Source organism: Contarinia nasturtii, unplaced genomic scaffold (genome assembly GCF_009176525.2).
Source record: "Contarinia nasturtii isolate CC-2019 unplaced genomic scaffold, AAFC_CNas_1.1 Cnas_scaffold_187, whole genome shotgun sequence".
Taxonomy (NCBI): Eukaryota; Metazoa; Arthropoda; class Insecta; order Diptera; family Cecidomyiidae; genus Contarinia; species Contarinia nasturtii.
In genome coordinates, this window is record NW_022197544.1 from 149,272 (window position 1) to 163,945 (window position 14,674).

The 14,674-nt window shown below is 33.7% G+C and overlaps 1 protein-coding gene across 5 annotated transcripts in view; it reads right to left on the reverse strand.

Annotated features, from left to right (window-relative positions):
* The window catches only part of LOC116352191, a 112,263-nt gene extending 97,848 nt beyond the window's left edge, over positions 1-14,415 (reverse strand). For all 5 annotated transcript variants that reach the window (XR_004202270.1, XM_031784590.1, XM_031784589.1 and 2 more), the window contains exons 1-2: positions 13,616-14,415; positions 8,381-8,635 (exon numbers count right to left, since the gene is read on the reverse strand). The gene's annotated coding sequence lies outside the window, so the exon portion shown is untranslated. The remainder of the gene's footprint in view (positions 1-8,380; positions 8,636-13,615) is intronic.
* Between the last annotated feature and the right edge of the window lie 259 nt (positions 14,416-14,674).

Sequence of the window (14,674 nt, forward strand, 5' to 3'; positions counted from 1 at the left end):
TGCTTCTGCTATTTATAAAATTACTGTTTGCTGCAATGGCATAAAAGGTAGCAGCAGAAATTAGGAAGCATAAATCGGTTTTGAATCAACATCAACAACAATAATAATAACAACAACAAGACCAACATTTTTGATTGTCGAATGCATACACTGAATCTAGGGGGTAGACAAATGTCCAAAATGTAGAATATACTTTATATCTGGCATACATGTTGATTCGGTGAATCTTTAAGCTAAAACCACGATATCCGTGATTACGTGATTTCAAGATGGTGGCATACATACGTATTGAACTACACAAAGTCGAAGAATAAGAATAAAAAATCCATGAGTGCTGTGAGCACTTGTGTAGAGCGCACATGTATACAAATATGAAACATGTTATCTTGGATGTACATTGCGTATGTATTTATGAAAATAGTAAAACGAAGAATATTTCAATATCAGCGATTACATCGGTATTCGGAGATTATGAATACATGTGTCTATACCCCCTAGCACCGAATCATCATCCATGCCACTTTATATCATTCGTCTTCTTCCTTTTTCTTCTCATTTCAATCTCATGCCCGCTCCTAAACAAAAACATTGTCATCATAATCACTGCCGTCGACTTCATTATTCTGCACTAAAACATGCGTTCCCGTATGATAGTCGTTCGCTATCATCAGCAACAACAATGAAAACAGCGAACTGGGAGTAAAAAGTTGTTTCAGTCATGTGCGCTGTATTCAACATTTTCAGTAATTTATATTTTGTCTAATTCATGCATTTCTTTTACATTCATTTGTTTTCGATTGTTTTGTTTTCTTCGTCTGTTTCTGTTCTCTTATAGAAAAAAAGTTATATTTTATTTCGAAAGAAATAAGAAACTCTGGCAAAAGCGGTAAATTCTTGGCGAATTATAGAAACTTTGTTGTCTTGTTATATAAAATCCAGTTAGGTGAACAAAATCTATTGTACTCTTGCCGCCGCCCACATCTTGCCATAGCAAATTTTCGACGAATATCGCATTGAAAGAAGCAGAACGATTACAAAAGACGATGCGATTTTCGTTCGCAGTTTCTTGAAAAACAAATGAATTTTAATCCAAAATTATGCTGATAAAAATTCTATGAATTTTAATGAATTAATGTCAGTAACGGTTTTCCCCTATTCAAAGTAGATCAGGAAAATAATCAACTTCTTTTGCTCTCTCTCTCTCTCTCTCTCTCTGTCTCTCTCTCTATGCGTCATTTATACTTTTTAATTAATTTTGTTTCTAGCTGGAATGAGAAAAAAACTCCAATACACACAGTCAGTTCGTATTTTTAAAATCGGTAAACGAAATAACCGAAACGAATAATACGACCGTCATTGGCTCATTGTGAAATGAATCGGAACAATAAACGAATCGACAAATCGTTGTCCTTTTTTATTAAAAAAATATATAGAAAACTGGCAAATAAATATGAAAAAACCGATAAAAAATGATATAACAGAGAGAAAAAATGCTTAAATTCATTGGCAGAGCGTAGAGTCAAAAATATGTGTTGGCATGAAAATTCAAGTTGACCTGTAAATGGTGAGATTGACCAGCGATTAGGACGCTTCATGAAGCATACCATCTCGAAGAGATTTATCGATCATATAGAATCGCAGCATTGGGATGGATAGCAAATTTTCTATGCATTATGAGGATATCTAATAGCATCATGGGTCCTATTCAAACCAAAATAAATATCGCATAACCATCGACCAGAAAAAAAGGAGCACAATTTTCTACACACGTAAGCACACATTGCATAGATAATATGTATATACAAAGCTCGAATATGTCAAGCTTCCTATCTATACGTTTTTTTAATCGAACACACTGTGTTTCACTTCAATTTCGAATCGTTCGACTGGAAAAACGTTACGCACTTCATCTGATTGATACTATGCCAATACCAATAATTTGGTGTCTTTTCTCTCTATCACCCCACCTTATTCCCTTTCATTTTTGAAATGCATATTTGGTTTTGGACGGCATCGATAAAAAAGAAATATGCCGCAAATTTTTGATATATGTGTGAAAATGTACTGTGAGTGACTTTGGTTTCTGTTCGAAATTTTCATCCATGTGACACACACACACACACATGTGCATGTAGCCAAAATGAAAATCCACAACGCAGATTTATCGAAAACATTTTGCAAACTTTGCCAAAGTAGATAAAGCGTAAAATGGAAACCTTTAATTCAATGTCGAAGAGATAATGTGTCCGAATTTCTAAATATGTTCATATATACTTTGAGGGAATTTCAATCAATTTAGATCGATACACGTATGTTTTGCGAGATCACTTCTTTTTAAAATATTTCGACTGGGTGACATACAGTTGGATGGCTCAAATTTCGATCACAATAAATGATTACTTGCATTTACTTTTTTTATGCTGGTTTTGCACTTTGATTTTTAATTTACCTCTTTACATTGATGTTATTGCTTTTGTTGTGCATAAATACTTGCCGTTGAATGTGATACACATGTATGTTATATGTGTTACACACCTTTTGTAAGTGTCATCAAGTCAAAGTGACATGGGTCGCACAATTTAGACTCATTCAATTTACCATTAATTGCTACAACGTATGATAAAATGCATGAAATGAATCAAAGATATCAAGTATAAACGATGAAAGTGGGGCGCAGCATTGAAAAAAAATCAAAATATTTACCGCCGACATTGTGTAACATTTTTTTCCCTCTGAATAAATGTATATGTTTGCATTAAATCCGGCATTCAATTGGATTTCTTAGTACAGACTTACGCGTTCGCGTGTGATTCAATCTAGAAAAGTGTTCCGGTTTCAGAGGCAAATAAATATTAAGTGTATTTTACGTTGCGTATTAAATAAATAACACACACACACTCTTGTCGCTGATGTATCCCGATAAAAATTGTAACGTACTAAGTTTACCGACAAAGCGTAGGCAGAAAAAGAAAAAAAGAGAGAAAGAGCGTGAGGTGAAGAGCCAAGTGTTTCGATTGTATGCGAGAATAGAGAAAAATTTAATCGAGCGTGGACTAAAATTATTTACCCGTCTTTGGGCCATACACGAGAAAAAAACGCCGGCAAAAATTTGCATAGCATTTGCTATTCGCAAATTCATTGAAAGTGTGTCAACCTCATTACTTTTTGTCTTTCCATTTTTGCTAATGGCAGTGTCGTTAGGGAAATATAATGATGAAAGAAAAAGAAAGAAAATGCGCGTTTTTTTTTATTTGAACCTCATCGAATATTTGCGAAAACCAAATCGAGTTTCTTACGCTTTTACGACAATCACAATCAAACGGCACACATCAAATTCTACTGAATAGACAAATGTTCTTTTACATTCTCTTTTTAAGCTTTCCGTTTTTCTTATGTGCGTGTGTCGTATGTGTGTATCGTATTCATCAATTGACGATGAATCAAAGCCAGGTAATTCGAATATATCACTAAAATAAGCGTCGTACGAACGATTTAGTATGCGGGCGACAAAAGAGGGTACATCACACAATGACTTTTTTAATATATAACGACATTCCTATAAAGTCAGTCATCAAATCATATTCGTATAAAACGTATCCGAATGATAAATTGCAATCGATTGTCATTTCATTTTCGAAGCAATATCTCTGACTTACATATGAATCGTTCAGGCGAAAAAATAGCTCTTATTTTTATTCAAACAATACTGCTATATGAAGTTTTTTTTCACATAATTTATTTGTTATATTACAGCCAATAAACTATTTATAAAAAAAACACTTTAGGTCGCAGTATTATATGGAGAAAAAAAAGAGTAATTTTTTCGACGCAACGATTCATATCGTGGTCGGGTTTGATTGGTGTACATTTCATTTTGTATATGTGCTAGCAAGTATGTTGGCAAAATGCTGCGATAAATACATACAATAGTTTTGGAATTTTGTTTTTTTCCCATTTTTCGAACGAATTTTATCATGGTTGTGTTATATTTTTTATAGTAATATCATTTACTCGATGATTCTATTGTTATTGAGAATATCTATTCAAAGAATACTAGTTGAAAGAAAATGAATGGTTGGAGAGGGATGAAGAGAGAGAGAAAGGTGAAAGTAGCATTAGAATCGAATTCTTATGCATCCTTCGAGTAGACAAAAGAAAATTAAACAAACAGGAAAGTGAGGCTTGTAAGCACAACATACAAAAAAACGAAACAAATAAAAGGACAATGTAAGTGAAACGTGTGTATATGAACACTGAACACACACCGAGGGGGTAGACACAAATTTCAAGTGGTTGCAGTTTCTTCTAGCTTTTCTACGAACAAAAATTCAAAAATTCTGCTAATATTTCTTATATTGAACTGAATGAATTGCATCCATACAGATTACAATAGAATTCATTGTGGATGCTTTTCTATTGAGCAGAAATATTTCTATTCGAAGAAAGGCATTGCCAATGTATTTTGTATGGATGAAATTTTCCATAAAGAATAGCAGTGCCAATGTATTCTTTACATTTGACGGATTTCATTTGTATGAAAAAAAAATTGCCAATACTTTTCTTATGAACGAATCGACTTGAACATTTTTTTATTTTCATTTAGTAGCTTCTAGTATGCTCTAATTTTATATAGTAAAATAAATTTGTGTATACCCCCTAGACACATACACTCACTATCTCTCTCTCCACCCTCTCATGCCGCTTTTTTTGTATGTTCATGCTACTTTTTTCGCTTTCTTCGTAAAAAGTGTCTCTCTAACCAAGTTACGATATATAAAAGAACGAATGAAAAATGGATAAACATAAAGTTGAATGGCAATCAACGCTGACAAAGAGAAATGAAATGGAAAATCATTTGAGCAATAGTGAGTGTCTTTCTATGATTGTATTGAACAAAACGAAGATATATGGTATTTTTAATCGGTAGTTATTTTGTGATTACCAGTGGCATTAGAACTAAAATGAGCGACTGATATTCATTGTATTTGTGTATATCATGTCAATTTTTAAATCATCGCCTGTCATTCAATGAATGAGCATTGAGAAAATGTACACGCGCCTGCTGCTCATTTCATCTAAATGGCAACAATTCTATTCACACAAACAAATTGAAAAGCGTGCACTTAATTTCAAATGGAAGTTTTCAATTATAATAGAGATAGGGACAAAGAAAGAGAAAAGTCTGTATGTGTGAGAGAGAGGGTTAGATAAAACGAAAACCAATAAAATTCGAAACCTTATTATCTAATGCTCTTTTGGTCCCGTTTTCTTTAAAACAATGCACAAATAATGATTGTCCATTTTTTCCGTTCAATAAGCTTGTGACTTAGTTTTCACTCATTATTCATAGCAACAACAAAAAAACGAACAAAAAAGAAACACAATTCCGCGACAATTTCGTCAACCATCACCGATACAAATCGATTTTGGCGGTAAAACTACCATAACATAATTTCCACAACATTTTGATTGAAAAAAAACAAGAGAAACAGTCTTCATAAACTCAACAGTGCCAAAGCTGGAGCACTCGCCAAGCAGTCTATTCGTTTCGATTCATCACACATCCGATGTATTGTGATATTATGGGATGCATAATACGATGACGAGAGGCGAATGACATCGTTTGTTTACGAAGCACAAATAAAATAACGAAATTGTTTGGACAGGCTCATTGGAAAAATAGAATGAATGAAAACCGGATTTTTATCAAACTATATCGTTTTATGTTCGATGTTGGTCTCTTTCTCTATCTCTCCCTCTATTTCTTGAGTATTTTCTTGTTGTTGTTGCTGTTTCTGGACTTCATTTATGGTTATATGAATGGTATTGTTGTTGGATTCCATTGCGGTACGATTCGAAAATGCTATACCATATAGCAAATTGAACGAAGAGGAAGAGCGAGTATTTTGGTGTTTAGCGGGGTGTATGTTATGGTTGGAATGCAATCACGCTTCAAATACGAGACGCCCGACTGGCGAACGGCTTATGGTCGTATGGTTTGGGACGCATAGTAATGTTTATGTGGGGTTTTTTTTGTTCTTCGCTTTTATCGTTGATGCCAATGCCGCATCGTTTTGTTACCCAAACAATATAAACGTATATTATTCAGTTTGTTGGTATACACGATATTTTGATAATAAGACACAAACACACACACACACACACACATGCCAGAAAAAGTTTATTGCCCATTTTATAGTGTATGCCCACAGAAGTGCTGCGGTGAAATGTGTTGAAACGAAGAAATTACAGGAAAGAAATCGTTAACTAAAACGGAAAATGTATATTCTCTTTTGCCTTTGTTCTGATGACGTGGCAAAATCTTCACATTTTATTTAAAGCTCAAAGTCCACTCAACCAAAACGATTGATGTGGTTTTATTCGGCAGTCACATTCGTGGTGAATATTTATCAAACACATATATTCGACGACAATGCGTTATTTTGCATAATCGGCGATGAAAGAGCTTTTTTTCGAAAGTATCTTGTGTGTTTTATGGGTGAAAAGTTTAATTTATTTAAAAGAATGATTCAATTAGATGACATAAAATATGTAGTAATTAAGTTATATATGTTTTTTACTGTTATCCAAATTGTATAGGTAGCAATTGACCGATATTTGTTTTTTGAGCTATTGAACACACGAACAAATGTGATTTTTTGAATATATATATTTTCGAGCAACAGCTTTTGTTCTTTCGCTTGTTTTGTGCGTGTATAAATGCATGCAATTCAATGTATATTTCATGATTTAATCTAAAAGCGGATTAAACAGTATTTTATGTGCCTATTTCAATTGCTTTTTAAAGTCTATGACATTAAATTCATGAATGGGTCGCAATTCCCAATTTGTTTTAAACACACATTGCATTGTGGTAGCTTATGCTTAAAATGGACTCTCTCAATAACCCATATTCCCTCGTTGCCTCTTTTCGATTTGGGTTTTAAATTTTGTGATGTTTTTTTTTTCATTTGTTTTTCGTCTGTTTCTCGGACGGAAATGAAAATTTTGCCGTTACACAACTGCTAAACTGAGCGAGTTAAAGTAGCATTTCGTTTCGTTATCACTACAAACAAATCGATTCGCTCATGCAAAAGGAATCGAGTAAAAAGCATGGAAAAACCCTTCGAGTCAAACATTGCGTTAGTTTATTTAATAGTTATCGTATCGAAGCACTTTGTATACTTTTTTCTATTGCGGAAATTATGTCATTTCTATTTCATTTGCGTTACATCAAAGTGTATGCTATTTCAAGTGGAAAAAGAGAATGAAGGGAAAGAGTTAGAGAGAGAGAGAGAGAAAGAGAGAGAGAATAAAATGGTTACATTCTAAAATGCAAACGGTACAATGGCGAGCTTTTTAAATTACATATCATATAATTTAGCATGAAATGTTGTGGTGGCATTTGATTTTCGATTATTGTCGAATGTGGGTGAGTTTGTTCGAAGCTAGAATTTCAAGCATACGTTCAATTATGGCGGCGATAAATTAACATCTATGTTGATAAAATTTCATTCAATGCAGTTGAAAATGATATGCTGACACATCATTGACATATATTCCGAAAAACCAATCAATATACACGTAAATTGTCAATCGGGGCTTATGGCATTGGCAGTGCAACGGCGATGTCGATGACAGAACAACGAGATTAATGGAGAATAGTTTAATTAAACGTGAAATTATGTGCATGTGTCAAGTTGAAATAATGCTTGATTGTTGAAGCCAAAACGCTGTGATTTTATACATTTTATCACACAAGACCACATTTATTAAGTAATATCGTGTTCTATGTTTTTGCTGTTTCTTGATTCCATGCTTCCTGTTCTCTCTCTCTCTATCTCTCTCTCTGTAGTATAAATGAATGTCATAAAATCCATACCATGCCAGTTGCACTAAATAATCTTTTTTCATATCAATTTATCATTTTTTGGGCATTTTCTATAGCGGAAATCTTTTTCGCATTTTATTTACACATGCAATGTTCAAAATAATAATCATTCAGGGACCGACGACTCATACACACACGCACACACACACTTTGTCTCTGTTGAACGTGTATGTTACAGAGTCGGTGTGTCAACACCGATACAATGAACGACACAAAGGTTGACGGTAACCGGTCCCACGAGAAAGAAGCAACAAAATCTTTTTACATTCTCTCTTCGCCTGGTTGTTTCATATAAATTTAATGTTGGTTTGCAATAGCAAAGTTTTTATATTGCAAGAACCGAGTGTAAATCGAGCGATAAAAATGATCGTCAACCATTTAAACGAGAATGGAAAATGTTCATCCGAATAAAATCATCACGTTTCATCGAGCAGTAGTTTAATGTGTCCAACATAAATTGTGTAATAATAATAAAATAAATAAACATACCTGTGGAATTGAAGTGGTGTGTATCAGTGATACAAACGTGCTGTCAATGTGCCGCTCACATGATGTCAATGATATTTACAAAATTGATAATAACACAACTATTTATCTTTGTAAAGGCGAGAAAAACCGAATCCAATTATTTTGTACACCATCCAGTGTTCAAAGAGTGTGCATTTTTATTTGATGTTCACAGATTTGTTAACGAGAGAAATAAAAATGTATGAAAAGAAACGATTTTTTTGTACTTCGATGCGTCTGAAAAGATAATTTAAATTGACATTTTAATTATTGAGACATTTTTGGATGTGTTTATGTTTGTATGTATAATTTCATTATTAAACTGTGTGTATTCAAGTTTGAAACTAACTTCAACATTTTGACGTTTCATTTGAACGATTGTCATTCCATTACTTATGTAAGAAACAACAAATCATCAATATATTACATTGCTATACGAATGAACAATGTTTTATTTACTTTTTACCAGTTTTACATGTTTTTCATAATAAAATTTTATTCTCGATGTTGTACATTGAACTCAGATCGGCTGCCTAAATGGACAAGTGCAAAGAAAACGTTTACATAACAGAAAAAAATGTGGAAAGGAAATGATGGAGAGCAATCAAGTAAAATATACCAAATGCTTGCGACAAATAGACTAAAATGGTAATATTCACTAACAAAAAAATAGAAACAAAAAAACGCCAGCATCTAATATTGAATGAGTGCGCACAAAACGCTATTTTTATTTTCATATTTTGTCATTTTAGACATTTTGAAGGAGTATCTTTGGTGTGCGCGAGTTGAACGATGACAATTTATCGGTTCCCTCGTGCGCTTGACGAAATTTCATATAACGAAAATAATGCTGTTAAACGTGAACAATTTCAAATAAATATATGGTACTATTGTTGTTGTACACACGATTATATTCAAAGCAACCGTCACTCTCTTTCTCACTTCGTCGCTTGTGCGTGCTGCATACGAAATAAAAATTTTTTCATTATCTGTTGGCGTGTGAAAATTGACAGATCCTTGTTGTTTAGTGAATGAAAAATGCAAAAAGAAACAAGCATACGCAATGTACCTACTATCTGAAGGGAGATAAACAATTGGAACAATCAATCTTCTAACCCAACCTACACATGAAATAGATAGAGAAATCTCTTATTGGGCATACATACAGCAAGCAATGTGTCAGACGTGACAGTCGATTCATTCAATCTTATTCCAAGCAAAGGAGAAAAAAGTTAAACGACAACAACACACACACATACACACACAAACACTTGATTTGTTGTTCCTTTCGAAAAATGAATTCAAATCACATTATTTTCTAGTTGACCAACATTTGATTTACTTAATTTTACCAGAAAATTAAGCACGGATTCACGGCGGCTGGGTGAGTTTATATTTCCGCATGATTTTTACTTTAAATCAATATTTAAAAAAAAAAATCATCCGAAAAAGCAAAATCGTTAGGCGTCCAATTCATGGGAGTGACAGGCTACAGTGATTGTAGCAAAACCACTTAACCTGTAATCGTTACCATATTATAGTCATAATAGTTTATCTTAATTATGTTGCCGACATTTAATCAATTCCCTGCTATTGTATGCGTGGCAACGCTCTCCTTTCTGTATCCACTTTGCTGGACACGCACGATACAAAAAGCAATAAAATCTGTGCGGGGAGGATTACTTGTGCGTTTGACTTAAATCTACGAATGTTATCTTTTGTTTCTTTGTTTCGTTACATATTGATGTCGATGACCTCGTTTCAATCATTTCGGATCAATGGTTCTTTAGCTTGAAATGTTCGACTCAATAAACAAATATATCGCATAGTTGGTTGTTGAACGCTGAAAAGTGAGTTGAAAAAGCTTAAAAGCAAAAAACTCCGGCCTGTCAATTGAATTTTGCGTTTTCAATAAATAAAGTCATGTAAACCTATCTTACAGACCATATGAGTAAATTCTCTCCATTTAATTGAACATTTATTCCAATTTCAATGATTAATTTTTGTTTCACCAGTTCTTTTTCTTTTTCATGAACTGACAACATCTTTTTTTCCTCTACCCAAAAGTTTTTTTCGCTTTACACACACTCATATATATATACTTAATAATTCAATGACACTGATTTTTTCACAATTTCACGAACAATTGAAGCTAATTTCAACAGTCGAAAAATAGTATGGTACACCCGTGTAAAATAGAGCATTACCAAAGTCAAACCTGTTATAGGCAACGCGAAGGTGCGGGCACTTAGAAATATATGTTATATATTCCTGCACTTCTTCGGTTCGAATAACAGCTTTTTCCAAAGTCCATGTCGAAAGCGTTCGCATTTTGAACACTCATGCATGCCCTTAAAGAACAAACATAAAAGAGAGACATAAATACAATCTAAATCTAATTGAGCGCATTTTCCGGTGATTTCAGTGTAAGGAACAAGATGAGATACTTTGAGTTGAAGAAAACGATACATAATGTATAAAAGCATGAATGCGATTTGTTTTCATTTTATAATTTTCTCCAATTCAGTCGCATTCTGACTTATTTCGATTTATTTACCCATGTGACAATATAGTTAATTTGTCGATTATTATAGCATTTATTTCGCTTGTATGTTTGTTTGTTGGCCTGCAGGCATCTTGTCGTTGACAACGTAAACGGAAATATGTATGCTTTTTTCCCCTAGAATTGGTATGTTTGTGAAGGTGGCATCAGCGGTGGTTGTTGTGGTTGGTGTTGCAATATTTGCAAACCATTTTATCGTTACGTTTGATGTGTTGTAAATCATAATAAATTCATAAGATATTTACAATTTACGGAATAGTTCAATGGTTTTGGATTCGAAATAGAAATGGTGGTTAGCACATAGCTGTATGACGTACTTCGACTTGGTTGCGATGAATCAAGATATGCATATAGATACATAGAGAGATCCAGTGGGATGATAAACAGTAAACAGTCAAACATAACGAATAAACATTTACAATTGGAAACGTTTAATGTAGAGTGTATAAATGGTGTGCGAGTGAGAAAATGTGTTAAAACTTTGGAAAACAACCAATTCAAATATACTTGGTCGATTCATACATTCAAATGGACAATCTACACTTGACCACATTACAAAGACATATATATACAAACACACGCACACAGTACATTTGAAAGAGGTTGCTGTAATTTCTATCAAATAGCCAAATGATTCACATGACCATTTGCTATATAAAATGCACACACTCATCTCTATTTTACGTCGACCGGTTCGACAATTACATGATATCAGCGAACATTGCATGACCGAAAGCGTTTATTTCACTTCGTGTGAGTAAATCGCATTAACAAGAATAATTTTCAACGTTGGAACGAAAAATTCGGATTTTTTATTCTTTATTCCAGCATCGAAAGGTAGTTTGCAGCATAATAATGCTTTTCGCATCAATCTACTTCAGTGGTAATTTCCGGAGATGGTCATCCTAGCAACCGAAATTCAAGCATTCACCATTATGACGATTTAGGTATTCTATCACTACTTTACCCACACCAAATCGTTTTATCAACACTAAATGTGTGTATGTGAATACGTTAAATTGTTTTCTTATGCAAAAGTGGTCCGAGAATGATAATTGATCATTCTTAAAATGGGTCGGCTGCCTAATGAGTATATGCCAAATATCAAACCATAAACAATTTCATTCCTTTAATGTTATACATTTCTTTTTCGGTTTTTTAACGAGTACACATATCTAAGTAGTTAAGTTTTAATATGTATAGCACTTGGCTTTTCGTGCAATGGAAATATTTCGATTTAACGTTACGTACATATGATATATAGATATTTTTGGGTACGGTTCAAACGCGGAAAAGAGTATGCTGTGTGCACACAATAGGTTGATATGCAGCAGCAGCACTAAGCTTTACATGCTGCCGCCGGATTCATACTAAATAAGATCTGTTCGAAGTGAAAAAAAGCAACACATTTCCACACATCTACCAGAAACTCTCTCGTTCACCATACTCCGACGGTATATCGAACAACCAAGAGAACGGCGGCGAGAACGAGAGGATGGCGAGAAAGAAGGATGGATAGAGAGTGAGCGTATATGAAGAGTGAATGCGGTAAAAGGAAAAAACCACCAACAATTGAATATGAAAAATAAAGAGGCAAAAGTAGGTTATTGCACTTGTGTAACAGTTCTATTTCATCGTAGATTCATGCTTTATTCTCTTCATACTCGCCCCTATGATTTTATTATGCAGCCGCTGCTGTTATTATTGTCGTTTTTGTTGGTATTTTTTCTTCTTCTTCTTCTTTCTATCTCTGTTTTTTTTTTTGTATTCATTTCATTTGCCTCCTTCAAGCTTTCTCTGTTTGTCTCTCGTCACTTGAAAATTATGTGTATGAAGTTTTTTGTCGCTTTGTTCTCTTTTTTCTTACATTTTGTAATGCTATGGCAATAGCCAATGACTGAAAATGGCATGCTGGCAATAAATGACAAAATAACGATATAGAACAAAGCCAGGCCAACGTAATCAAAACGTGGAAAAATTTAAAGAAAAAATGAACGAAAGAAGTTGGATTCAAAACCAAAATATCATTCGCACATTGCATAAATGCAACAATAAAGGAAATACCACCACGACTGTAACGATGGGGGGAAAAGGCAGTGGGAAAAGAACAAACCGATCGTCTGAAGTTAAGTAACGTGTCAAAGTGATTGCAAATGGTAAAACGTGAACACACAAATAATAAATATTTTTTTTTTGTATATGTTTCTTCGTCTTTTTTTATTCTCGGTTTCGTTTTAAACACACATAAAAGTTCTATAGTGAACACCATTGTTGAGAATGAAATTGAGTGTATGACTGCAACATTAAACGACATGAAAAAACAACAACAAAAAATTACACTCAATGTGAAATACGAACGATAGAAACAAATAAGCAAAATGGCACACACACACACAGACACAAAACCACAACCGAACCAACAAAAGTAGGCAAGTTGAATTGAAAATTAATAAACATAAAATGAAACTTATGGGTTGTTAAACACATCGATTGAATGATCAAAACAGGCAGAATGGTTACGTATTTGTGTGTTTATGTTAATTTCATCCTTTCACAGAATCAATTATTGATCGGTTGTTTGTTACTGTTTGTTTTTCCTCATTACATATTCAAAAAAAAAACAAACTCTTTTGCCGTTTAATTAGTTCATTTACCTTTTTTAAGTGGAATTTTTCTCGTCTACTTTGTTTATCTTTTTGTTTATTGTATTTAGTTTTTTGTTTATAAAAAAAGCTCTCGCGTCCGATTTGTGTGCAACACCATTTTCAAAAAAAAAAACGGGAGCGTATTTCAGTTTTTGCTGTCTTCTTTTCGGTAAATCGATCGGTGGTTTATATTATTTTTTACATCGCACTCGTTTTGGTTAAATAAGCTGTCATGAGAATTTAGAACGATTATTTAATACACAGTGGTCGAATCGAACGCACCAGTCGACCCGAACAATTGTTTGTTTTTCTATGGATTTGCCTTCAGTCAAATTTTATATCAATTTCAAGCTTTTCTTGATTACGAAACGGACAAACAACATTTTATTTTTGATGAACACTTTGGGTGTCGATGTCATTTTTTCTCATTGTGATTATTTTCTTTTTGAAAACCGGGCATCCGAATTTCATTCGCCCCTTTTTCGTGACACCACGATAATGATGATATTTTTGTTTTTATTTTCTCGTCTTTTATTATCGTCGATTCGATACGAAAAAAAAAAATAATCGTTTCAGAATTAAATGTGTAATACTTGGTGATACCGTGTTTCTTTTTTTGTTGTTCGTCTTCTTTGTTTCGAATTTTATCAGATAAACTTCTCGTTGGTGAATGAATTTATGTTTTAGGTCAATGTGTATATATGCACACAAAATGTGTATATTTTTCCGCGTCCGACTTTGTTACCATTCAGTTTACGACTGAAACGGTGCCGTTCGATTGCCTGTGTGTATAGTAATTTTCATGTTGATGCCGTCGTTTCTTACTGCCGTTCTTACTGCTACCACTGTCTGATTGTGAATTATTTTCCAAATAGCGTTTGTGAGTCAAATGCACGAGTGACAATAACATCACAACCATACACTACGGCACACGCATACAAGCGCACACAAGCACCACTGTGCCATCGCCATAGTTGTGGAAAGTGGAGGAAAAACGAATATTTGAATTGATATTGGCTGCAAACAAGCTCTTGCATGTGATAGTCCTCATGCATATATACACATACA